At 36.3% G+C, this 24,794-nt stretch overlaps 1 protein-coding gene across 1 annotated transcript in view; it reads left to right on the forward strand.

Moving 5' to 3' along the window:
- The window catches only part of FBXL17 (F-box and leucine rich repeat protein 17), a 506,779-nt gene that overhangs the window by 459,213 nt on the left and 22,772 nt on the right, over window positions 1–24,794 (forward strand). The window lies entirely within an intron of this gene.

The following is a 24,794-nucleotide window of genomic DNA, read 5'->3' on the forward strand; positions in this document are numbered from 1 at the left end:
TGTTTAGTATTGAGTATGTATGAACATACAGTAGTTTGTGGCTACTACATAATTTCACTCACAATGCACAAAGAATGTCTATAAAGTAATGTTACTAATCTTTAACCAACATACTAGAACTTCTTTATTTAGATCACTGTTATCGCCTTCAAATTAGTCACCTTTTGAGATTATTCCTTATTCATTACACTGTAGTCACACTTCATAGATCTTTATAAGGTAAATGTGTGAAGTGTGAATGGATGATACAGCCAAGGAGAGGTAGAGGACAAGAGGGTAGGGAGGTGCAAATTAGCTATTAATATTTTGCTCCATTTATCAATGAATTACTGTACATGTCATGGGAGTTTTATCTATTTTACTGAGATATTAATTGTGAGTCAAAAGTTGACTATATTTCTAAGTCTGACTAGGAGATATCTGCCCTTGCATTGTAGCATCACGTTACTTTCCATGCAGAAGGGAAACTACTTTAGAGATATACCTGATTGAAAGAAAATTAAGTTTAATGTAACAGTGGTATTATATGCTACCAAATATTGCATAATGTTTGACTATATACTTTTTTGGTCTTGTTTGAACGTTTAAATGAAAGGATATCCCATTGCTTTGTTGTTTTTGAATCTCTTTGCTTACTTTAGTTTACTATTTATAACAATTCACATTTATTAGCTCTGTTTATAGACATGTTCTCTCCACCCAGATTCTTTTGCCTTCCTTATTTTCTGGGCTATATTTAATTACTTAGTGGTGTGAGGTAGGATGGAGTCTGACACAGTCAATGGACCTGGGCCCCACTCCTGGCCCTACCTCTTATTAACTGTTGGACTTCAGTTCTTTAACCTCATTTGAAATGTAGTCCCCTCATTCATTTATTTACTTACTTACTTATTTAAGATCTTATTTATTTATTTGACAGAGAGAGAGCACAAGTAGCAGGGAGGCAGGCCCCCTGCTGCGCAGAAAGCCCAATGCAGGACTCAATCCCAGGACGCTGAGATCATGACCTGAACTGAAGGCAGAGGCTTAACCCACTGAGCCACTCAGGCGCCCAGTCCCCTCATTTATATAATACAAATAGCATCTATATCACAAGAATGAGATGAGGATTAATTAGGTAAATGTATAGAAAAGCACTTACCAAATATGTATGTAAAGGTATTTAGAAGCACTTACCAGATAACACATGGTCATAAACTATTGCTTCTTTTGTTATTATTATATTATTCATAGTCTCTTCAGCAGATACTGTATTTCTTTATTGTTTATTTTACTTTTATCTAAAATAGTTTTTACCCACTTTGCTTTAGTATGTGAGGCTTAAAGTAATAATTTCCAATATATTTATTTACATCTAGCATGCACCTGCTAAATAGAACACATCTTGGATACTTGAGATGTTTAAAAAACATGCTTTCCAAAAATGTGAATTAGTAAAAATGATTCTCACTCTTTGACTGGCTTGTCATCTAGTTTCCAAGAAAAGGTCAAAATGTACATTTGGCTGTATGGGATTTAACCAGATTTGCTAAACTTCCCGAGAAAAAAGTTCATGCTAAGCATGTAGTCTGCCTCTCTTTCTTTTCAGTTCATTTGGGCATAATATTAGATTGGTTCCCAACATGGGCATGCCTTATATTCCTGCTGAGTTTGACTGCAGTCCCATGCTTCTTTCTCAAGAAACATTGCCCAGAGGCACAAACTTAGACCCACAAATTACCACAGGAGGCCACAGCTACCTGAGGTAGATGAGGCCCAGAGAAAATGTGAAACATATATAATTTATTAAAAGGTAAGACTTCACTCCCAAAATATGAAATTCCAATATGAAAATAATTCCAAAAGGGCAAAGACCTAAAAGTGGTAGATTAGTGTAAGTGACTTGTAACATCATCTATGTATCCAAAGAGAAGAGCTATAGAGCTATAGAGATATATATATACACACACATAAACATATGTACATACACACACATTGTGACTGTATGTTCAGGTTTACCTGTCACTGGCCATATCTAACTACAAATGTCTGCCATTGTCCATATTTGATATACATGAAGGTCTAATTTTCATAGTATATACTAAGTACTAGCTCTACACTATTCCACAAATAGTAAACAAATACTAACACGGAAGTCTGGGGAAGTATTCCACACACCTGTTTTATGGGTATTCTTGTTCAAAAATCAAAAGTAGATTGTGTAAGAAGTCGTAGCAGAGTGAATTTATCAGAATAATGTTGGATAAAGTCTTCAGTTTGGGATAAACTCCTTTTAAAAATATATTATTTTGTAAACAGAAACTCTTTAAGAAGATGCAGAAAGGGTAGGTTGTTTTTTTTTCCATTGACAGTGATAGAATTTTCCTTTTTTTAAAAAAATTTTTTTTATTTAATTTCTTTTCAGTGTAACAGAATTCATTGTTTATGCACCACACCCAGTGCTCCATGCAATATGTGCCTTCCATAAAGCCCACCACCTGGCTCCCCGAACCTCCCACCCCCTGCCCTTTCAAAACCCTCAGATTGTTTTTCAGAGTCCATAGACTCTCATGGTTCATCTCCCCTTCCAATTTCCCTCAACTCCCTTCTCCTCTCCATCTCCCCATGTCCTCCATTTTATTTGTTATGCTCCACAAATAAGCGAAACCATATGATAATTGACTGTCTCTGCTTGACTTATTTCACTCAGCATAATCTATTCCAGTCCCGTCCATGTTGACACAAAAGTTGGGTATTCATCCTTTCTGATGGAAGCATGATACTCCATAGTGTATATGGAACACATCTTCCTTATCCATTCGTCCGTTGAAGGGCATCTTGGTTCTTTCCACAGTTTGGGGACCGTGGCCATTGCTGCTATAAACATTGGGGTACAGATGGCTCTTCTTTCAACTACATCTGTAACTTTGGGGTAAATAGTGCAATTGTAGGGTCATAGGAAAGCTCAATTTTTAATTTCTTGAGGAATCTCCACAATGTTCTCCAAAGTAGCTGCACCAACTTGCATTCCCACCAACAGTATAAGAGGGTTCCCCTTTCTCCACATCCTCTCCAACACACATTGTTTCCTGTCTTGCTAATTTTGGCCATTATAACTGGTGTAAGGTGGTATCTCAATGTGGTTTTAATTTGAATCTCCCTGATGGCTAGCGATGATGAACATCTTTTCATCTGTCTGATAGCCATTTCTATGTCTTCATTGGAGAAGTGTCTGTTCATATCTTCTGCCCATTTTTTGACATGATTATCTGTTTTGTGTGTGTTGAGTTTGAGATGTTCTTTATAGATCTGGGATATCAGCCTTTTGTCTGTAGTGTCATTTGCAAATATCTTCTCCCATTCCATAGGTTGCCTCTTTGTTTTGTTGACTGTTTCCTTTGCTGTGCAGAAGCTTTTGATCTTGATGAAGTCTCAAAAGTTCATTTTCACTTTTGTTTCCTTTGCCTTTGGACACATATCTTGAAAGAAGTTGCTGTGGCTGTTATTGAAGAGTTTACTGCCTATGTTCTCCTCTATGGTGCAGAAAGGGTAGTTTCATATTTATGGAAAGGGAATAGGCTTTGTGTTAACAATTATTTAACAAAAAGCTGTTTTTTACATACATAATTAGTGACTACACTTTAATTGAAATATTTTTCATCTACTTTAAATTTTTAGATTATAGAGCATTAACTTTTAAATAATCCTTTAAACTTTATTACCCTTTTATAATTAAATCTTATGAAGAGCCACAATATATTTAGCAAAAATAAAAAGTTGAGTTGCCCTGTTTGAGATGGAAGCAGATACCAGGAATCTAACTTACTTGAAGTTTCCCTTTTCTCTTCTTTCTTCCTCCTTGTGCCTCTTTCCATCACCCTCTTCCTTCTCTGCCCCCTCCCACTAGAACTGGTGAAGTATCTGGAGGTACTTCAGCAGAATTTAGCGTCCTTTAGCAATTTGCTGGAGTGGTGCTCCCAAAGTAAACAGCAGCAATAGTAATAAAAATACACAAACAGTAATAGCAATTCAGCATAAGTTATATTTATATAAGTTTATATAAGCATTGAAATTGTTGCTGTTGTTATTGTATTATACCTTTAATCCTTTGGTGACTTTATTTAGGGAAAATATACTTTGGTTTTTGGTTATTAATCAATGATATTTGATTATTGGCATGAATTAATGCTCCCTTAAGAACCTAAGTATATAGGCCCAATCTTGTTGTCAGTGGGTGTTCCTTACCTGCCAAGAAATAGAGTTATCTAATATTTATTACGTCCTTGCTTTGGGGTCCAAGCCACAGATTAACATATATAAGTAAAGAAGATCGTTTATCATCTTTAAATAGCCTGATGTGTCTAGAAACTAGAGAATGAATGTATCAGAAAGCTTGCTTTCTGTGAAGGCTAAACTGAAGTGGGGCAAGACTAAAGGCAGGGAAACCAGTTAGACTGGGTCATTGGTCAGCAAGGAATGATGAGGATCCAAATTAGAACAGAGACTTTGGGGATGCAGAGGTTGGGGGAGACTGAAGAGCTGTTAAACAGAATCAATAGAAAGTTACTGATTGTATATGAAGGCCAGGGAAGAGGAAGAACAAGGGAGACACTCCTGACTCTGACCCGGGTGACTCATTGGTGCCATCACCTGATAGGAAATAAGAAGAATAATGGGTTTGGAGTCAAGAGTAGTGAGACTGTTTTTAGACCTATTGCATTTGAGTACCTCTGGAGAATTTAGGTGATGCCTAAGTGCAGTTCTAGAGATGTGTTTAGGCTTAGAGTCATTAATGTTTCTTTTATAGTGAAATATGCTGATACAGAAGTCAAAATATTACCCTTATAAATGTGTGATCATAAATGTATTAGAGAAATTTGCCCTTGTAGTCCTTGGATCATAAGATTAAGGGTTCCCTCCTACCAGCACATGACATGATGCCCTGGTCTTCTCAGGAGACTTGTTCTGGGGAATGAATAGGAACAGAGAAAAAATGCTTCTGGAGTGGTAACAGTAAATTCAAGTCATGTTGTGCAAGCAAATGTCCAATCATTTTGCACTTTGTGGTATAATGGTTTCTATTTTTCCTGGTTAATTTGGGTATTTGTTTTCTCCTCAAGCAAACTATAAACCTCTTCATGTTAAGGGACTGTCTTCTACCTCTCCTGCTTAGTTCTATCTTCACCTATCATCGGATGTTCCCACCACAGTTCCTTAATATAAGAACAAAGACTTTGGGACCAAGTGGATCTGGGTGTGAATCCTTCCTTTGCTGTTAACTGGGTACTTGACTTTGGATAAGTCTATCTATCGACCTCTATCTGCTCAGTTTTCTTTTCTGTAATATAAGGGTTATGCTAATATTACTTATTAGATTGAATCATTTGCAATTGCTGATCTCCCAAACAGCAGTTCCATGTGGTTCAGTCTAATACTGTGTAAACTTATAGTGAGGATGAGATACTGTGTTTAAGCTATCTTGAAGTTTCTTAGTAAATAATTTTTTCAATAGTTACTATGTGACTACTACTACCACTAAAAATGTACCTCAATTAACTGTATTCAATGGTAGTCTTTTTAAATGTATAAATAGCAAGGAAAGCTAAAATTGCTTAAATTGAAAATCTGAAGTGTTGGAGGAATGTCTCACTATATGGTCTGTGAAATATGAAATATTTTCCAGAAGTATGTTGCCTAAATCTTTTTGTTTAAACTTAGATTATAAATCAAGTTACAGTTACAAAGACACAATTCAAATGACTTAATGGTTTTCATTTTTATATAGAGAGTTTGATGAAATACACAAGGAAAGTTCTTTGGTCTCATAAGTTACTGAGATAAAACACAAATTTCTGTTCTCTTTACTTTTTATTTAGTCAATGCTATGAATGATGATTTTTATTATACAAACTACAGTAAAATTTCAATTGTCTGGAGATCAATTATCAACCAACTTCAACCAGAACACAAACTAAAAGCCTGCAAGTTATTTAAAAAAAAAAAACAAAAAACTTTGTGCAATTAAAATAGATACCACAAAGTACATGCATAAAATCTCTTACTTTTGTTTTTAAATTTCCATAATAAGAACTTTTAAAAAAATAAATAAAAGCAGATGAGAAGAAAATATGAAAAGATATATTTAGATGGTTTTCAAGAGTACATCATCTTCAGATAGCTTTTTACATTGTGGAACGAAAAAAATAGACTCTGAGCTACCCATGCTTTTTGCTTAGGTACTGAAGGATAATCCTAATTTAGCTGTTTGAAAACTTACAGTGTTAACAATTTTGACTGCAACTCCTACCCTAAAGGGGTGATGCTGTAATAGGGTAAAAATGCATGGCAACTAATCTTCTTGCCTGTCTATCTGACATTCCTAGTTCTATTAGTACTGCATCAACAGTAAATATTTGGTTAAAACCCATACTGTGATGTCATGTGGGAATCAATAAATTAAATTAAAAATAAATTATTTTCAAAGAAACCTCTTGTCCTTTACTTCTATAGAACCTGTTCATCTCAACTTTGTATACAGTTGTGACAAGTGAGATTATCTGATTTCTCAAGCCATCCAAAATCTTAGGAGACACTAAAAATAGCCATGACAAGAAGGAAGAGAGAAATACGTAGAAGAACTTAAAACCACCCAGCATAATGTGAGACCAGTTAGAGCAAATATTTCACATTAGTGCTTACTTAATAGGCCATACTCATCTCTCAGATATGTTTTGTTTAGCTCCCATTATGTTGATCTACACAGTATTTCTTGTTTTCAGGTGCTAACACTTTAATATTAAAGTATCAGATTCACATTTTAAAAAATTGATTTCACGCCCCTCTTTAAGATTGAAGATCTATGAGTATTGAATTTACATTCCTAAAAGGCATTAGCTCTTGGGAGTTCAGACTGACTGCAGTGTATGTGGTATCCACTTTGCCAATCCTCCACTTTTTTAGGGAGGATATTTCAATATTAACAGTCCCCACTCAGCCCCAGTGTCTCACCAACACTGAAGTTTAGTGTTGGTTGCCATTTGTCTTTGTATATTTTTTGACAGTGTGGTTTAAATTAACACCTGAGTCTCCATCAAAACAAGGAATAGGAAAGCAGTCTTTCTGTATGTAATATGCAAACTAAGTATGTCAAAATAATATAAGAAAGCAACTTTGCTCATTTACTTTACCTACATGGCCCATTAGACATTTGGGCATATTTGAGAGCCCTTCTATAGTTCTGAACTCCCTATTAGAGTAGCATAAAATCATGATAATCAAGGAAGTTTGGGTGCATTAAATGCTACTTAAAAAAAATAAATAGGTAAAACTTTCCAGAACTCTTTGTCTCTAAAATAGTCAAAATAAGAATCATTTTGTATGTAAATACTGATCTATGTAAAATTTCCATATTTAATAATTTTTGACCCACAAAAATGGCAACTTCATATGAATCTATTGTAAAGTGGTATCTGCTACTTTTTTATTTCACTTATATGGAACTCATTCTATCCTGCAATTCCAAATTAATGAGACAGTGCTTTATCTGAGTTAATAAAATTCATAATATACTGAAGAATAGTTACAGATGTTATATGAATCTTATAAAAACAATTGAAATATATAATACTTTGCTTGATTACAGTCTGAAATATAGCTTATGTTCATGGATGTGATAAATGTACTCTGAGTGTAATGACTGAAAATATTTTGTGTAGATAAAACCCTCATTATGAGAGAATAATAGCTTTACAAATCTTCTCATCCCCCGAGATGTAACGCTCTCTCTGGAGATGCTTACTGTATTTAGCATCTAATAAATAGATTTTAGAAACTAACTACATTGCACTTTGTTGGTTCTCCTCTATGGGTGCAACTTTCTGCTTGAATTCACGAGGTTCATCTTAAAAAGTGGTCATTACCTGAAATTCAGTAGATTTTATAAGAAACTTCAATAAGTGAAAAGACCTTAAAACAAGCTTTGGGGGATGCAATTTTATTTAAGATCTTTAATTTCTTGGCATATGAACAGTTCTTAAAGTAATGTATTTAGTGCACACAAATAATTTTTAACCATGTAATAGTTACTACATTCTGCATGCATACCCAAAAAAAGGGAAAGAAATGTAATGATTAGTAAATAGAGAACTATATTATCTGATATTCTTTAGTTAGAACAATTTATTTTTGTTGAAAGCATAAAATTCCAGAGAACCGAAATGTTTAAATTCTACTTTTCAACTTTCAAAGCTATTATCACTGAGCATAAATTGCATTTCTTAAACTAGTAATAGTTTGTTTATAACTGTATATATAAATATTTATGATATTGCTGATTTGAGGGAGATGTCAGTCATAGGCTATTTTCTTGAAGACATGTCTCTCTGAACCTGAAAAAAAGTTGATTGAATTTCATGACTATTACATATATTATGGATAGATGATCGAATGAAGTAAATGGAAGCACAGTACTATTTCATTAGGATTTGTTACAATTAACCAAGCTGATTCACTGACCGAGTCGTATTAGTACACTTATTTTAGCAAAAATAGTCTCTTTACTAAAAATATTCTCTTGCATAAAATACCAGGTATTTGCTTGTTTGTTTTCAAATATCTTAAAATAAAAATATTTCATGTATTAAGGTATTGATGAAATCAGAAAAAGTGTTTCAAATATATTATGAAGGAAACATCCAAATTACAGAAACTATTCCTTGAGAATATATGGAGAATTTTCAAGCATCTGGGATTTAATTTCAAATGTTGTTTAACTCAATGGTAAATACTGTATTTTACTTGATAAAATAAAGTAAAATAAAATAAAATCTTATTATGGTAAGAGACTGTTATCTCAAGTAACAGTCTATTACCCATATTGATTAGCCTAAATATAGAGGAGAGTAATATAAAATACAGAGGAGAATAGTAGTTCAGGAGCCAGGAAAAACTAAAAAGATATTATTTAATTATTAAGTTTACTTACATTTCCAGGATATACTGGTCACCCTTGATGTCCTTCTTTTACTCTGCCTTTAATAGACTGGGTCTGTAACACATACATATGTAAAGAGACTGACCTTTCCTTTAATGATACATTTCACTCAAGCTCAAAGGAAGCAATTTTTAATGAACACCTAAAACTGGGAACACTTAGGAAAGACCATGCATTTCCCATGCTCTTTCTCACCGATTAAAATTGCCAACAGTCCACATGCATTAATCTTTTCTGTATCATAAAATCTTGCAAAAATGATGTTAAAGGGATTTTTTTAAGGCAAAGAATATAGGAAAGGAGGTAAGAAAGGATGAGAGATGTCAACACATTTTTAGAAATCAGATATAAAGAGTGCTAACTATCTTAACAAAAGCAGAGGAACTTATAGACCACATACTTTGAGAGAGGGACTCCATAACAGGTGAGTTTATTGGCCTACAGATCCCCAGCAAGTCTTAGTCCTCAGAGGCATCAGATACTCTAGAAACCTCAAGTGCCACAGACCTGTAACCCGAAGATAATAATACATTATATGTTAATAAAAAATAAAAAAATTAATAAAAAAAAGTGACCATCACCTCAAGTGATATGGTCAAAGATCCTTAGGTGACAAGCCTTCTGAGAAAAGCATCCAACATAAAAGAAAAAACAAACCGAAAAATCAAGTTACGAGGAAACAGTGGCAATGCAGATTGCAGAAGAAAACATTAAAAACTATAAGTACTATTTTCAGAAATAAAAAAAAAAAAAACAACAATTCCATCCTTAAAAAGAAGAGGCTGCTATGAAAGAAAGAAGGACATGGGTTTCCAGATTAAATGGGTCCACCAAATACCCAGCACCTTGTATGAAAATAGATCTACCTGAAGGCAAATAAAGATGATCTATCTTGAAATTTTAGATTGTGAAGGATGAAAAGAAAATTTAAAATTTTTCCTAACAAAGAAGATGGATCCATGCTACAAAAAATAGGGTGATTCCAAATATCTTAAAAGCAATATGGATAGTAATCATTTTACAATATGTAAGTATATAAAGTCAATACATTGTGTACTTCAAATTTACACAATGTTCTATATCAATTAGATCTCAATGACACTGGGGAAAAATCAATATGGGAAGCTAGAAAATGATGAAGCAGTGCCTTCAAAACTAAGGAGAAATGGTTTTCAATCTAGAATTCTATGCAATGCCCTACTATTAATTAATTATGAGAGTAGAATAAAGATGCTTTTAGACATGTAAGGGCTCAAATTTTATCTCCCATTAACCCTTTAGAAGATGTGTTTCATCACAAAAATGAATAAACAATGGTAAGGAGAAGACATGGGACCCATACGAGAGCTGAAAGGGAAATCTTAGAATGATTTTGTACTTATCCCTAATAGCCTGCAGCTTAGCCACAAGCAGGAGTTTAGAGGACTTCAGAAGAGGGGGCATGGGGACAGGATGATATGGTTGGGTAATGTAAACTAATCAGTTGATTTATTTTTTGAGCTTTTGAAAAAATATGGATAGGGATTTGAACTGGCTGTAGGAAAATTTAAAGAATAATAATAGACAAAAAGTAAACAAAATATATGGCAAATATAAACTCCAGATAAAAATTAAGAAATGAAGCTTGGTCATAGTACGCCACTTGGCTCAGTAATGAACAGTATTTACATAGTCATAATAATATAAATATCCTCTATTTAATTTATTCTCCCTAATCACATTGAAAACAAAGACAAGGACTTTGTTTTACTCATCTTTTTACCCCCGTTATTTTGCATGTGGTAAGCCTCCAATAAATATTAGTCAAATTAGCCTACAGTTCAAGAATTCTCTACATAATTCGGTATTTGTCAACACTATTAATTCTAATGTCATAATTCTTTTTTAAAAAATCTTGGGGGGAGGGGTACACTGGGTGGTTCAGGCAGTTGGATGGCTGATTCTTAATTTTAATTCAGGTCATGATCTCGGGGTCCTCTGATCGAGTCCCATTGTGGGCTCCACGCTCAGCACGGAGTCTGCTTGAGGATTCACTCTCCCTTTGCCTCTTCCCCTGCTTACTCTCTCTGTCTCTGTCTCTCTCTCTCTCTCTCTCAAAAAAATAAATCTTAAAAAAAATCTTGGGGGATACTTACGATTAACTTGAAATAGGTATCACCATTCAGAAGTGCACAGCCAGCAATTCTTTCATTTGAGCCACGAATCCCTATGCCCGTGTAGAGTCCCAGTTTTACATTCCAAAATGTCGAAGAGGTCAGTCACGAAAGCAGAAACCATGTTAATGAGCCATCTCTGCCACCTTCCTTCAGAATTGAGGAGACTGGCAGAAACAAAATGGGTGAAAGAGGGAGAGAAGCAGAAGATACCAGAATTCAACACAAAATGGCTCAGTTTTGTTATTAGTAACACATAACATCTTGAACATAGAAATCTGAGAGAACAGGTGTGTCAGGATAAAGGAAATAACAGACTTGTAATGAAGATACTGGACACCATGATTCTCAGTTAGCTCCAGCTTTTTACTCACCTCCCCATATTCCCAACAGATAGCCATCCTTGGCTAATTTAAGTAGAAGAATTTGAAAAGAACAAATATAGGATCATTTACAGAATCTATTCCTAGCATTTTATTTGAAGACATCATTTGCAAAGGGTGGGGGTGGGGGGAAGTGAGGCCAACAGAACAAGAGTGAAACACATGGATCCTGCATCTAGAGAGTTCTGAATCTACAACAATCAGAAGCATTTGCCATGTTCCAGAAAAATAAATCACTGCAGAATAACAAAGACTTAGTCTGATAAAGATATTGATCCTAAGAGATAAAAGAAGAATCATACAGCTTCCAGATATTAAAGCAAGATACGTATGAAGGGGAAGAAATCAGGTTGGACTTAAGTTTCTCCACAGCAAAACTGAAGCATCTGAAGATAAAAAATAAGTATGACCCCAAATTTAATATTTAGCCCATGTTGTTCCTTAAACATAAGCATAACAGTCTTTCTCTAGCATTCAAAATTTAGGGGATATATGATGAATCTTTCTTTAAAAACAAACACAAAAACAAACAAACAGACAGACAGACAAAACACTACTTAAAGATTGTGTCTAGCCTCCCAAAAGTTTAGTTGAAAAAAGACCTCAGGAATGAAAAAAGAAAAATGATGAAGAAATTCATTGTGTTTTGTCCACTTAGTATAGAACCAGAGCAAAACAACCATGACAATTGTGGTTACAAAAGCAGGTGGGAACATTGAAACCGGACGGTGTAAAAATAATTATATAGCTGATGAATATGAAAGGAAGAAGGAGAAATGCTTGCCAGTTTTCTTCTTCTTATTTTTTTTTTAAATTTTTCTAGAAAGGAGTCAGTGAATTCTGTCTGAGCTAAAGTATAGATAATTCCATATTCTTAAAGATTTTCATAATTTTTCTTCTTTTTTCTTTTTAAGATTTTGTTTATTGTAGAGAGAGAGAGAGAGCATGCGCTGAGGGAAGGACAGAGGGAGAAGCAGACTCCCCAGTGAGTGTGATCACAATGCAGGGGCTCCATCCCAGGACCCTGCAACCATGACCTGAGCCAAAACCAGATGCTTAACAAAATGAGCCATCCAGGCCGCCCCACAAATTTTTAAAATTTATGTAGACTTTTTGAAAAACTACCTTGTTTAGGAAAGAAATACTTAACTGAGTTTTGTGGTCCTTTTTCAATTCAATTTTCTTTTTTTGGATAAATTCAAGTAAAAACAAGTTAAATACTTTTTTTAAAAAACACATGTAATTATATACAAGATTTCCAATATTATTTTTTCTCTTTCTTTTGTGCTGTCTGTATGTGGAAGGTGCTGGAAGAATGCTTACCAAATATTAGTGATGGTTTTTCTGGACAATGGGATTTGGGATAATTTTAAAGCTTTATTGTACTTTCCTTTATTGATTTAACTTTTACAATAAGTTGTGCCATTTTTATGCAGTCAATAGAGTTATTATTTAAAAAATTTAAAAAGATGCCATGGAACTGAATAAAATTATTTTAATTTGACTGCTGAAGAATAAGTACAGGTATGTCAGGAACATCCACCGACAAAACAAATATTTACTTACTGAACCATATTTATATTTTTCTGCTGGTTTGACTCTTTCAGCTGGGCATTGTTGAGAATCCATTTGGACTTTCTGTTATTGTAGAAAATAACAGTTACCGTGTGTATAGTTTTCTGTATTAGTTAAGATTCTTTGGTTGCAAGTTACAGAAACCAACTGAGGCACTTTCAGTGAAAACAAAACCCCAAAAAGCAAAGAAATTATTGGAAGAAGATGGGGTCACCTCAAGAATGAAAATATAAATTGGGCTGTGATAAAGACAAGAACATGGGATCTCTAGGTGGCTGGGACTAATGACAGTCTCTTTTGGGAACCTCCCCCAGGTGGTTGTCTCCAGTGTTTTTCTTCTGACATCATTCTGGGCGGAATTCAGATATTGGGGAGTAAGTATGCTTAGATGGACTTGGGTCCCATGCCCACCCACATCTTGGAGAAGGGAGAGAACCTTTGATGGCAGCCTCTCTACTGCACCTTTAGAAAGGAAAATTAAGGGTTTGTTACCAGAAAGTGGGGCTGGAAGTCGGGCAGGTGAAAACCACCCAGGCCCTCTATCTTTGCCTCCCTTTAAACTGGCAGTAAGGTAAGCTTCTCTCGCACTCAGTATGCCCCTAGAGGAATTAGCGGATTTAGTTCCTTTATCAGATCTGTTCCTTCATTCCTTTCAAAGTAATTACAGGCTGCTTCTTCCCTGTCTCATGACACTGGTGATTAGCTAAAGCTAATTCATCAGCTAGATATAGGTGAAACACCTTTAGCTATCTTTCAGGAAAAGCTTAGTAAATTATTTGTCATTCTCCAACCCAAGAAATATTCTCCCTGTAAGTAAAAGTTTATTAGATACCGTGAGAGGTCTTTGGGTTCAGCCATTTTCTGTCCCAGCTATAATTAGAAAGCTAGACAAATTATATCAACTCCTAGGGAAAAAATCCACACACATACTCTTTTTAATAAATCCAATTTACTCTATTTGCTTGGTATTAACAGCTGTTAATGTTATGTCCAAATTCCCTTCCTTCCTCGTTGAAAAGAACTATATCGCTACAGCCAGTACATACAAATGGATAGTTAATTACTCGGCACAGAGGGTTATGTGATTCATCACTGCAATGTGGAAGTGAATGTTGCCAATTGTCAGCTTTTTCCAAACTACATAGTGTTGTATGGTTTATGTCCCAATCAATGGTGGCAGAGCTCCAGAAAGAAATACTACCTAGATGTCAGGGACTCATTAATCTGATCAGTCTGTGGTCCTTCATCAGTGATTTCCAAACCTGGCTGTGTATCAAAATCACTTGGTGACATGAAAAAAAAGAAAGAAGGAAAAAGATATAAACCCCCTGGTATCCACCCCCAAAGCCACTGAATCAGAATATTCTTAGTTGGATCAGGGACAAATTCAGGATTTTTCACGGCCTGAGGTTTAAACAATTTGAGGTCTCTCTTTAAGAAATGAAGAGACAGGGATGCCTGGGTGGCTCAGTCTGTTAAGCCGCTGCCTTCAGCTCAGGTCATGATCCCAGGGTCCTGGGATCGAGTCCCGCATCAGGCTCCTTGTCCAGGAGGGAGCCTGCTTCTCTCTCTGCCTCTGCTTGCCACTCTGCCTGCTTGTGCTCGCTCTATGACAAACATATAAAATCTTAAAAAAAAGAAAAAAAAAGAAAAAGAAAAAAGAAACAAAGAGACAAGCATCCTGTTTTTTTACAAATTTTATGAAAATACATTACCCCGGGAATACATTTCTGTGATCCAGGCCTTTATGAAGGTCCCTATAAATGATGGACCCTGAAGCTTAACCTTCAGTAGCTTCAAGGTAAGTCTACCTGTGAATTAGGGCCCAAGAATAATGTGTGTACATCTGCAGGTCTGTGACTGTTGTCCCCCTGCATGTGTAATCGTGTGCACTAGTGTGCATGGTTCAAGCTTGCAGGGAGGAGATCCAGAACTGGGATTCTTTCTTCTCCCTTGAAAATAAAAAGAATATAGAAAGTTTACTGTTCTCTGAATCTGAATCTAGTTCTCTAATAAGCTTTAAAAACTCAAATTGAAATGTTTTGAATTTCATGGTTTTATTTCTTTTTTTCTTCTTATGGTAGAAAGGTCCATAAGAAAAAATTATTGCCAGTATCTAAGCTAATCCATGCTCCGGGCAAAGAGCCCCTGAGTTACAGTTGTTCTGGTTGTAGTTAAGGAGGAATAAGTGAGGTTACCTTTTTGTGTTTAGCTGTAGTTTCCAAATAGCTTTATGCTTTTTTTCACAGGATTTCACGTGATTTTAGGTATTGAATTTTGGCACCAGGAAATGTGTTTGTTTGCCTTGAGGAGCAAGGTTAGAGAGAAACCCTACTGTCAGAAATGTTAAGTTTTTCCCTTCACTCTGATAAAATACAGAAATCTGTCCAGTACACCTTTTTAAAAACTGGTTTTTACTTCCTTTGTGAAGCAAAGCATGCCTAGTGTTGAAAATTTTTAAATGCAGAAATACACAGGGAAAATATTTATTGCTTATAATCTCCCCCCAAAGATACCTGCAGACATCATAGAGCCCTTTCTGAGTTTTTTCCCCTAAGTGCTTTTAATTGTGATATGTAAGATGCACATATTTAAATGAACATATATTGAATACTAACAAGTGAAGGTGCTGTGCTACACAGTGATGATATAAAGATGAGTAAAGGTGGTCTTTGCTCCTCTCGGAGTTTATATCCCAGTGAAGAAAACAATATATTCCTACTAATGCAAGGACACTGAGACACGCAAGGACACAGAGAGCAGCTATGTAAAATCTTACGCAGGAAATTTCTTTCAAATCTAAGTGCCAAAAAAAGATTTCTTTTAACATCCTTGACTCTTCTCTTTCTCTAACTCCATATCTAATCCATCAGCAGTATTGTTGGTCCTCTCCAAAATAGTCATAATTCAACTCCTCCTCCCCATTTTTATAACAGAGCCCTGGGCCAAGCCACTATCACCTCTTGTCTAGATAATTGCCGTGGCCTCCTTCTTGGTCTCCTTGTTTCTGCTCTTGCCTCCTTACAGTCTGTCTTCAACCCAGAAGCCAGAGAAGTCCTTCGAAAGTTTACGTTAGATCATATCACTCCTCTGCCCCAGATTCTCCAGTGGATTCTAATTTAATTTAGAGGGGAAGCCAGTGTCATTAAAATGATCTGTGAGACGATTTTGACCACCCCCTTTTCCATTAACTCTCCCCAATCTCCTCCACCACTCACCATCTTGCTCTTTTGCTCACTCTAAAATAAGCCAGCAACCTTCCTATCTCATGGCCTTGACATTGAGTTTTCTGTACACGTAATAATGCCTTTTCCTTAGATGTCTGTATGGCTTGTTCCCCCACCTCTTCAGATCTTTGTTCAAATGTCATTTTCTCCATGAGGCCTTCCCTGTTCACCCTAATTAAAATTGTAGCACTCTCACCCCTGGTCCTCGCTTAATTTTTCTCCAAAGCCTCATCGCCACCTGACAAATTATGTAAAATAATTACTTATTTGTATTCAGAATACAAGCCCCACAAGGGCAGGGATTTGATCTCTTTATTCCTAGCTCCTGAAACACTCCCTGGTGCATAGTAGGTACTCAATTAGTGCTTGTTTAAAGAAGAAAGAGATCATATATTCACTCTGTTGACATCCCCATGTGTTCTTCCCTCTTACTTTGGTTTGCTTCCCTTCAATATCAAGACACTTTGACAGTGTGGGTTGGGCAGTCTGATTAACACGTGTTGTCAGCAGCCTTGGTACCTCTCGAAGGTAGTTGCTGCAGTCATATCCTGCTCTGTCCTGCACTGGGTCACGTAAATATTTGCATCTGATGCCTGCTTGAAACTGACACCGTGTCTTTAGGGTGATCTGCAAAATACAGCTCAGAAAGATGGACAAGGCGGGTATATGACAGAAACACTAATGTACTTTTCCATATCCGTGAACCAACATATTTAAGCCTGGCATTCACGTCTCATAAAGTGGGGAACTCTAATATAATGTCAGCATTTTGAAAAAGATGGATAATTCTTTGATAAGTAATATATGTATGTATGTAGGCTACAATAAAAAAGAATCATTGAACCAGGGACTTTAAGGTTCTCAGCCAATGTTACGAGTAGTAAGGCTTTTTTCTTGTTCATCTTGGATTCTAAAGTTTAATAAAGGATTATCACCTAACATTCCACTCAGAAGGCTGGTTATTACCAAACATAGCACCACTGAAAACCAGGACAGTGGATTGGATTCCTGTTACATGGAGGTTAGTTCTAAATATGCCTTTTGTTTATTACATTTTCAGAAGTCATGCACTCAAAGATAGTTTCTACCTACCCAATCAGATTTGTGTCTTCCTGCTATTAAAATAAAAATGTGAAAAACATAAAAGGTAAAAAACACTTATCCTTGCTTCTGATGAATTTAAGGATGAATTGTGATATGTAAGATGCACATACATATCACACAGAATTTAAATTCTGATGAATTTAAAGACCTTTAAAAAAAAATTCTTCACTTGAACTCTTACTTTTCCACCAACCTGTTTATCTCATAAGAAGGAAAACAGGTGCAGCCTATAAATAATGTTGCGTTTCCATTTCAGGATGTATAGGGCAAGAGAGTCTTCTCCCCGAAAGGTCAAGGGCCACAGCCAGCTTGTTCCCTTTGTCAGATATGACTTGCGTTGTTGCTACTCTGAACTCAGCAAACAGAGTTCTGTAAAATGAATGCCCCTATGTGCAGTGTCTTGAAAATCCTGCCATAATTCAAAGTTTTCACTCTAATGTTATCCACCGTTGTTGGGCAATTTTTGTATTATATTTATTTTTCACTTGATTTTCAGAGATTTAGAGTTCCTATATAAAGCATACTCCACAGTCTTTGAAATTCCACAAATAAATGAGCATTTGGAAAGCTTTCTATAACTGTAATTCTTTTAAATTTACTTTCTTATTTTAAGAAACTTTAAGATTTTTCATGTCTCCAGAGGATAGACTAAGTTTATTTTACTGGTACTTTCCCTCAAATTATGTAGAAAATTATCTGTTGTCTAGAAAGCTATTATTTGCTATGTAGTTTAATAATAGAAAACTTACGTGCCTTTCCTTGTTTATCAATTTAATTTAATAGATATTTACTGAGTACTTGTAAGGATAAAAGCACATAATTTTATGCTAGGATTTTAAAACAATGTATGACACCATGACAAGATGCACAATATCATCAGTGCTTATGGAAATGAAAATTAAAGACCCACGATAAGGTAGCAATTCACCCGCACCAGAATGCCTATAATCAGAGAGATGGATATTACCAAGTATTGGCAAGGACGTAGAGACCCTGAAAGCTTCAGACATTAGTGGTGAGAGTGTAAATCATGGAGCCACTTTGGAAAATATTTTGGCACTTTATGAAGTTCAACATACATTTAACCCTAAAACCCATAAATCCCACCTCGCTCCTCAGTAGTTGCCTAGATGAAAGGAAAACATACGTCCACACTTGTATGTTCATGTTTACAGTAGCATTATACTTCGTAGCCAGTAGAATGGAATGTTAGAGGGCATTGAGAATGAACGGACTACCAGTACACACGACAATGTAGATGGACAGCTGAAAAACCAGAAATGAGAGCGCACCGTGTTTAACTCTATGAATATGAAGTTCAAACACAGGAATACTCGTCTATGTGTTTATAAGTCAGGATAGTGGTTATCCTTGGCAGAATAGTAGTGACTGGCATTGGGGATGAGCAAGCTTCCGCGGTGTGGTCCTGCCCTGTCTCTCAATCTAGATACTGTTTCACAGCTGGGTTAACTTTGTCAGAATCCATCAAATTGTTCCCTTAGGACTTGTGCAATTTTCTGCATGCATGCTATACTTCCCAAAAGTTCATTGAAACTGTAAAAAATGAGTGACACTTGATTTTCAGAGATTTAGATGTTCTAGAAAAGCATTCTCCATGTTCGCTGCTTCCAAGACTTTACAATCTAGTAGGAAAACAGGCATTTTGATAAATAATTCTAATATGAAACAAACACTGATAAGTGCTGCATTAGAAATATAAGTAAGTGCAATGAAATAAAGAAAAATATTTACTGAAAATAGAATATGGTCACTGTCCAGTTACTACCTAATAATAGGAGGAATATAATGGTAATGTATAAAAATTGAAGGAAAGGATATAAATTAGAAATAAAGAAATTAAAAAGTATTGGAGTCTATGCAAGAAGTGACTACTGTTTGAGAGATAAAGTTGTATTAAAATATCAGAACACATAGCTCTGCAGATCCTTAACAAGGAGTTCTTTTGTTTTCAGTCGACTGACTTTGCCCAAGTCAGAGGCTGTTCTAGGGGTTTTCCGCCCTGCCTGCCCACCAAGATCCAGGGAGCTTTCATCGCTTCTCCTGAGTCAGAATCTCCAGGGGTGGGACTTGGGCATCTGTACTTTTTTTAGTACCTTAGTACCTTTAGAACCTTGTGGTTCCCCAGGAGCGCCAGGGCTAGGCACCACTGCCATGGTCCCCGCAGGGTGGAGGGAGCCTTCCCTGGGACCATCACACCACAACAGATGTCTCCAAGTGTCCTGTCTTTGTTTTGGGAGCTTCTGTGGCTTCTACAAAAAAAGAGCACTTCTCACATTTATCTCTTTGTACCCATGCCAAGAAATTTCTTTGCAAATGGCTTTTATCCAAGTATTACATGAAAGATGTTAATCCTACTGTTAAATTTTAACCCTCGTTCTTTCAAGCACTAGGGCATTTCTTCTGATTGTGTTTCAGGTACAGAGATCCATAGCGGAGGATAGCACTGGAAAGGACAAAATGGCAGCTGCAGGTCACTTGTTAATGCACTCGTATGACTAATCTTCCTCCTCTGAAGAGAAAAATGTATTTCTAGTGGTAACATTTATATATCAGATTGTTCACTGTGAAAGTAATACCTGCTTTCACTTGGGAAATTTTAGTTCTCTCCTTAGTTCATTCACTTGTGATCTGTTATTAACTTATCTGTGTGTTTTAAATCTTTGTTTCGAAATACTTTTTTTTTTTTTTTTTTTTTGAAGTAATCTCTACATTCAGCATGGGGCTCGAACTCACAATTCGGAGATCAAGAGTCACATGCCCCACCAGTTGAGCCAGCCAGGTGCCCTGAAATACTTTTAGAATTACAGAAGAGTTGCAAAAATAGTAGACAGTTCACATATACTGTTCCCCTAGCTACCTCTGATGTTGTCAGTTCATATAACCATAGTCTAATTATCAAACCAGGAAATTGAAAACAGTGGGATAACTAAGTTCCAAATCTTATTTGAATTTCACCAGTTTTTTTCCCCTAATTCTTTTGTCTATTCCAGGATCTAATCCAGGATCTCACAGTTGGGGTGTCTCCTTAATCTTCTCCTATCTGTGACACTTGCCCATTCTTTTCTTACATTCCATTACTCCTACCCTTTAGATCTGTAGAATATTTCTCAGTTTGGGTTTGTGTGGTGTTTCCTCATGCATAGATGGAGATTATTTATTTTGGCAAGAATACTGCAGAAGTGCTTAGGGGATACATGGTATCTCTGTGTTATTGCCGGTGATGTGAATCTTGCTTGGTCTTTTGGTTAAGGTGGTGGCTGCTGGGTCTCTTCTGATTTTAGCATCCATTGGTGGGTTTGGCCTGCAGCAGTTATTACCGTGGTCTTTGCCTAACTATTGTTTTGCATTTCCCCCATTCCCTCCTCACTTATTAATTGGGATTTTTCTGTAAGGAAGAACTGTCCTTCCTAGCTTACCTATCTATCCATCTATCTATGTATCTCTACCATATAGACTTGTAGATGCTTATTCAGTTTTCTCAAGTATAGCCCAATACTCTCATTATTTATTTTGATGCCCAAATTGTTCTAGCTGTGGCCACTGGTACCTGCTTCTGATTGGATCCTGTGTCCTTTTGACATGCCCTCATTCTTTTTTTTTTTTAATATTTTATTTATTTATTTGACAGAGATCACAAGTAGGCAGAGAGGCAGGCAGAGAGAGAGAGAGAGAGAGAGGAGGAAGCAGACTCCCTGCTGAGCAGAGAGCATGATGTGGGGCTAGATCCCAGAACCCTGGGATCATGACCTGAGCCAAAGGCAGAGGCTTTAACCCACTGAGCCACCCAGGTGCCCACCCTCATTCTTTTTTAAGCACTTCTTTTTTTCTGATATCACAAGATGTTTCAAACTCATCTTGTATTTTCTTTGCCCCAGTCTAGGAATCAACCATTTCTGTAAGAAGCCCTAATTCTTTTTATTGAAGAATGATTATTTATAAACCAAGATCTGGGTACTAGTAGATCACTGCTACTGGAGCATCATTGTTCCTAGACTCTCTCAGCTGAAAAAGATAGGAAATATATGTCTGTATACTAAGCCATGTGTACAAATACATCATATTTATTAGTTATATTGATATCTGTATATCTGTTATATATACATATGTATGTATGACCATGAATTCATTCTAATACCTCTGATTCCAATTAGGTAACACTGGGATCTTTATAAACCTCTCCTCTTTTCTTATTTATAACTTCTTTCTCTAACAGTAAAAAGGCCAGCTCTCGTTATTTACAATCCTAGATTACACATAAAGTAGTGAATTGCTAACTCATACCCCTGTGAGAAATAGATTTAGTAACTGGAGTACAGTATTTGCTGACAGTTCTTTTTGGGTTTCACCTTACAATATCCTGCCGAAATAATGTTTTCCAAAGTGACTTAATTCTTAATTCCCATCCCCTTCTGTGTGGTTATTTTATTCGCCTGGGTCATGCTCTTCATTTGTAATACAATTAGCTTCATTTGTTACTGTTTGTATTCTACTCCTCTTTCCTCCAAATCCTTGTTGGTTTTAATTTTTTTATTTTGGGAGGTATGTAAAATGTTACCGTGATGCTCAGTCAAGCTATATCCAAAGAGATCTTCCTGGAAGTGTCCCTTTCTCCTGACTCCTCACCCCCCACATTCCGTGCCCCATTCTTCCCTCCCCTTCCCCACCAACATTCTGTAGTTAAACAGTCCCTATTTTCTGGTTTATATTTCCCATATTCCTTTTTCACAAAGGAGCAGATTTGTATGTGTTTTTTAATTACATTCTCTTTTATATGGTGTTAGCACACCATATAAATCCTTGTACTTTACCTTTTTCACTGAATGATTTAGAAGTTCCTAGTGATCTTCCCCTGTCCATTTTTTTTCAGCTGTGTAGTATTCTGTGAGTGTAGCATCATTTAACCATTCTCCTATTTGGGAGTATTTAGGCCATTTCCATTATTTTGCAATAATAATCGTTTCTCCAATGAATAGACTTACATATATATGTAATTTTGTGCTATTCAAAGTGTATTTTGGGGGCTGATTCCTAGAAATGGAATGTCTTAGTCAAAATTAAGTACCTGTGTGCTCATGGCTTTCAGTTCCTCTGTATGCCTATGGGAATGCCTTCTAGTGGGTTACTGTATATCCATGATCACTATATAAGTTACTGAATCACATTTTTTAACTTGTGTAACTTTTTAGAATTTCTTTTTTTTTGCTGTACTTAACACATTAAAAAGTATACTAAAATTGCAGTGAGATTAGGAATTAGTCTTACATAATTTATCCCTCTTCAAGGCTCAGTAAATATCACTGTAATGTGTCAACAGGTCCTAATGAAGGTAGTAATCACACATTACACTTACAGCCCTGTCGTCCCAAATGCAGTCCATGAGTTCATGCTCACCAATAGAGAGTGGGCAGTTCAGGAACCAGCACTGACATAATGACTAAGTGCCTCTGTAATGCTCTCATTTGCCCAGAGCATTTTATTTTTCAAAACCCTTTCGAGTCTTTTCATTTCATATCAACTGCACCACTGTAGAATGCTTTAGGGAAATATCACATAGATCATGACACTTATATAGGACAAAGTCCCTTCATGTATTATGTCATTTGAACTTCAGACCAACCCTGAGAAGTAAGGACATAGAGTCAACATCCCCATTGTCCAGATGAGGAAGCGGAGACTCAGAAAAGTGAAATACCCCAGGATCAGACATCAACTAAGTAGTGAGGCTGGACATGAATTAGAGACTAGACCACATTACAAGTTTCATAGCTAGCTTGTGAACAACAATGAAAAAATATCCAAAGGTAGGATTTAGTCACAAAGAGGTCAGTTGCTCTATAGATTGTGGAATTTAAAGATTCTCTTGGATCCATGGTTATGGTCACAGGGTAAATCTTTGGCTACCTATGAGCTGTAATGTTTAAGTCCTGAATGGTGGTAGAAGGGCCCAGGCATCTAACGCAGTCCGTCTGGTAGGTGACAGGGCTGAGAGCCAATTCTCAGCTTATTATCCACTCTCCCACTTAGTATCTTGTGACTGGGAAAGTTATTCAGTCTTTCTGTGACTCAGTTTCCTGACCTTTAAAATGGAAATGATAATAAAACTTTGTAAGGTTTCTGAGAGGATTAAATGAGACAATATGCCTAAAATTTTTAGCCCAGTGCCTAACACGGGGTTGGTCAATGAATATTGGCCAAATGCTCTAGTATGAGGACTCATGAGGTGTTGGCTGAGCAACTGAAGGAGCGAAGGAATGACAAAGTGTAATTCTTACTTCAGTGTATAGAACTATGTCAAAACAAAGACCGAATGCCCTGATTTATCTTCAGGTGTCTTATTTTCATCCATTGGTGGGTTTGGACAAGAAAGGGGCGGGGGAATACTAACCACCAGAGTTTTTAGCAGTTAGAATCAATAGCTATTGACTCTTCATTTGCTTATAAAGCAGCCTCTGAAAAATCCTCAGATCGTTTGTTTTTATCCTTTCCTGGCTGGTGCAGGGCTTTCATGTTCTAGCCCCAAACCTAAATAAAAGTACACAATCTACTGACCTGGGGCCATCCTGCAACTTGTCCTTTGTCATCTTTTGAAATCAGAGTTTGAGCACTCTGTATTGAAAGAAATTTCTTTTATGTATCTTCTACTTCATTTATCATAGGAGATCCTCTGGATATCATAACTAGTGAAAATTATGACAATACCAGATATAACAGTTTTCTTAGGGCAAGGGCACTGCTGGGATTAACCTCGAATACAGCTTCCACACACAAAATACCACTCAGACCATTCAGCAACCAAACCTTTGGCAGCCCCCCTCCATCCCGCTCCCACTCCCTTGAAAACCGAATGTCGAGGTAGCATGTAAAGATGACAGCATGAACAAATTCATTGCATGAGGAACTTCTAGGAGAAAAAAAAAAATTGTTCTTTGTAGCATGTTCACTGGAAAACACTGGGATCATGGTTGTTTTTGTAAACCTTAAATGTCTGGCTACTTAGAAGTGCCTTGACACTTGAATGCGTGGGCATGAATTTCCTAGTTAAAAGAAAAAAATTACTGAGGTAATTAGCAAAGAGATTTTGCCAAGTTCTTTTCTGTGAGCTGTAAGAGTTAACATTTATTTACATGAGTAATTTGCTCTGCTCTTATCAATCTAGTCAATTGGAAAATATCATCCGCCTTTAATGTCACAGAAATCAGCGCATCCTATCTTAGAATGAGGAAATAATTAGCAAACAATTTCTTTCCTTTTTAATATGTGTGGCATTGTTTTCAGGGTTCTCATTTACAAACCAATGCACCATAAACTTATTCTGGCTGGAGGTGTTGAAGTCTGTTTCTCTGCCCAACAAATGTAGAGG

This window comes from Neovison vison, chromosome 1 (assembly GCF_020171115.1).
Source record: "Neovison vison isolate M4711 chromosome 1, ASM_NN_V1, whole genome shotgun sequence".
NCBI classification, from domain to species: Eukaryota; Metazoa; Chordata; class Mammalia; order Carnivora; family Mustelidae; genus Neogale; species Neogale vison.